A 4,072-nucleotide genomic window follows, 5' to 3' on the forward strand; every position below is an offset into this window, starting at 1 on the left:
AAAGTTTATAATTAATTTGTCAATCTTAATTGCAACAATAAGAACTTCAACAAGTAAGATTTTCACGATCCAATGGCAGGATTTTGCCCAGGTTTTGCTTCACTAGGGCCTGGGGTCAAAACTAGCATGAGTTCAATACAACTTACATGGAAGTTAATGTGATAAACAAGAAAGAAACCTTAAAACTCTAACAAAAAATCTACCTATGGGATCACAGCTTTTAAGTAATATTGTAGGAGTAGGTCTTATATAAATTCCATTTAATCATTTAATTTAAATATGCACTAATTAAGAGTCTGACTTCTAATTCATTCAGTGTATTTTGGTTTCTGTATTAATAAAAATGATATCTGTTTATATGTGATTCTGAGAATCTAGAGGGAAGAGACAAAGCAGCGATAGTATCAAGGAGAGCACTACACACTGGGTTGCTGCTACTCCTATTACAAAGTAAGACTTTGACCAAGGATTTGAGGATTAATCTCTGCTCACTAGTAGATAAGCTACAAACAAACAAATAAACAAGAAAACAAGTAAAAACACAGCACTCTAAGCAGCAGATACAGCAGGTGTTGCTCAAGTTTTGTAATATGGAAAATGTCAAATTTGTCTTAGGTTCTTTTATATTAAAGGAAAATAATTTATAGTGTTATATACATACAGGTATCATAGAAAATTACTGCATGCCTTTTTTTAGATGGATTTGGATCATAATCTCAAAAGATACAATCCCGAATGGCATAATCCTGAATGCTGAAATCGCAAAAGATCAACATCTCTAAAGTCTAAATTCCTAAAGTCTAAAATCCCCAAAATCACAATCCCAAAAGAGTAAAACCCTAAATGTTGAAATATTGAAAGCCAAATTCTGGGGAAGGAGTTAGTACATTTTTGCTTCTACATAGGATAATTGCATCATCTTGGTGTTTCATGTTAGGCAATCCTATCACCTGTTTATTGTCTTTATTTATACTTTAAATATTATCTAAAGAGATGTGTGTGGGTCCCAAGTAGACAAGGAGGGAACTTGTGGACTGAATTTCAGGTGTCAGCTTGACTGGATTAAGAAATGCTTAGAAACCTGCAAAAGCACTATGTTGGATGTGTCTGTGAGGGAGTTTCCAGATTGGTCTGAATGGACTAAGGAGGAAGATCTGCCCTCATTGTGGGTGGGCACCATCCCATTGGTAGGGGCCCAGAGGAAACAATCACACATTTGGATCGGTCTCCCTGAGAGCTGGGACAGATTTTCTTCTGCTACATTGGACATTAGACATTGGATTCCACAAAAGCGCATTATCACAACATTGAAATTTGTGTGTAAGCACTATGCGTGTACGTAAAAACGTCGAAACTTCCTCAGTAAATGAATAGATGTCCTTTTTGTACATTTGCAAAGACATCGTGAAAGACAAAATTTTTTAATATCTTGGCTCTCTGAGTGACTACATATGTGGAGGTGACCCATGATGTTTTCGATTGATAGCACCAAAAGATTCAGCTAGGTTGTTCTTCATAGTATTTCAGGTGATTGTAGTTACAAAGCTGGGTGCACACAACCATAACTATATGTATTTATACATTTCCCTTTTTGATCTGTTTTTTATGAATATGGCTCATCTGCTTAAAATTATTATAACCCTGCAAACATCATTGGTATTCCTGAGTTTTTGGCCTCAAAAAATGTGTATGCTGCTTTTATTACATATTTCATTGTGTACAGTAGCCTATGAAGTGTCCTGTCCTGTTTTCATGTTTTCCAAATATGTCCCCCTTTTAAAAATGTAAGTAAATATATTTTTAAATATTTTAATTATTTTTTCAGCATTATAATTCCAGATTTTGATCTTTTGGGATTGTGACTTTTGGAATTTTAGACTTCAGAGATTTTGATCTTTCAGCATTTCAACATTGGCGATTATGGCATTTGGGACTGTGTACTTCAGGAGCATGATCAGCTCCCACTTCAGATCATCTTATGAAGCAATAGTATGGAAGCAGGGAGCTTTATGGTATGTGTGCTTAGGAGATTATAGACCCATGCAGTAGCAACAGAGGACTTAAGTGAGGGAGTGATGAGTTCTACAGGCTGGAAATTTGTCTAGCCCGACAGGGGAAAGGCCAGGGCTTTGCACATCAGTCAAGGTGTTTAACGGTGGAGTGAGAGTGGGGTCATTTTGGCCTTTCTTAACACAGAATAATCAAACTAACATTACAGGAAAACAAGTCTGGCACATAGCACACAGGCGTTTTGTAAAAACTGTACATAGACGTGATCACGTTTGATACTAGTGGTAAGTGCCTCCCACACATGAATGTAACAGCCATTCAATCGTTTTAAGGTTTTTATTTTCTTCCTATGTGCTAATTGCATCTAGAACTTCCTCTCTGCTCAGCACTATTTAACCTATGATGCCATGCCCATTTACTTCAAAACTTAATTTTTCTGTGGATATATCTATTAGTAAATTTCTAATAGCCAACTTGGAGGCCGAAGTTAAAGTAAGCAGAGCATTCAACCTGGGGAGCTGGAATTAAACTCAGGGATACAAGTTCAAAAACTCAAGAGACATGGTCACAGGAGTAACAGCTCAGAAACACAGCAAGCATGTGTTGCAGTTTATGGATTGTGTGTCTAGAGGTAAGAGAAAGGATATAGGAGAAAGATGCAGACATACACACACAAATATGTTTAACAGAGACAGAGAGAGAGAGAGAGACAGGTGGAAGGAAAGCATTGCGGGTATATAAGCATGTTTAGAAAACAGAATCAACAGTAGAAAAGTTAATGCTGATTATATAGAAAAATAAAATCTATAAGACTCTTGCAACATATGAGGTCAATAGAGGACAAGAAAAGAGAACAGGCAACATAATAAAAAATTGAACTAGATGCCACTTAATGAGATAATATCATTTCCTGCCTGTGCCCTTTTTAGACCATCTTCTGAAGCAATAGTATGGAAGCGAGAAGCTTCTGATGTGTTTAGGGGATGACAGACCCATCTAGAAGCAACAGAGGACTCAAGTGGGGGAGTGGTGGTGTTCTGAAGGCTAAAGTGTATACAGCCTCTCAGAACAGAGGGCAGTGATCAGTGTTTCAATCGAGGTGTTTTACACGGTATATTTTTCTGAGATTTCTTAAGAGAAGACAGATGATCAGACTCTTCCTAGAGGAAGACACATCTTACACCCAGCACAAAGACATTTTGTAATAACTGTGGACATATACTTCCTCCTTTGATGCTAGTGGTGAGTGTGTTCCAAACTCAAATGTGGTAGCCATTCACATGGCTTTCTTGTAAGGTTTTTATTTTTTCCTGTGTTTTTGTTTTAACTGCATCTAGAAATCTCCCATTTCTCTCCTTGTTATCCTATTATTTCTTGTCCATCTATTTTGAAACTTTATTTTGCTGTGGTTATGTTTATCACTAAACCTCTGTTAAGCAACTGAGAGACAGAAATCACACTAAGGAAAGAATTCAACCTAAGGAGTTGTATTAATAGTTTAACTCAGGGAAAACAATTTAAAAGCTCAAGAGAAGCAGCCACAGAGATAGTAGCTCAAAAACGCAGCAGGCATACACTGTATTTTTGAATGGTAAGTTAGAAAGGAGAGAATAGATATAGAAGAAAGGAAAATGAAAACAAAGATTACATATGAGAGAAACAGGGAAAGACATAAGCATGTAAAAATATTTAGAAATGAATCAACAATAGACAAATTCTGAACTTGTTAAATACAAAATAAATCAATAAGACCCTTTCATCAAATGAGAGGACAAAAGAATTCAAGACAAAATAACATGGCATGGCATTATAATAAGCAATTGATCTGGATGCCAATATATAGGATAATATCAATTCCCAGGTGTGCAAGAATTGGTGTGAAAGCAAAACACATATGCTAACTTTACATTTATTTGCATATCCTTTAATAATTGCAATATTTATGTTTTTATAATGTGGACACATTATCTTCTTTTTTTTTTTATTTTATTTATTTTTTATTTCAGGGTATTATAAGGGTACAAACATTATGGTTACACTTTATGTCTTTGCCTCACCCAAG

The sequence above is a fragment of the Propithecus coquereli genome, unplaced genomic scaffold (genome assembly GCF_000956105.1).
Source record: "Propithecus coquereli isolate 6110/MARCELLA unplaced genomic scaffold, Pcoq_1.0 Scaffold235, whole genome shotgun sequence".
NCBI lineage: Eukaryota > Metazoa > Chordata > Mammalia > Primates > Indriidae > Propithecus > Propithecus coquereli.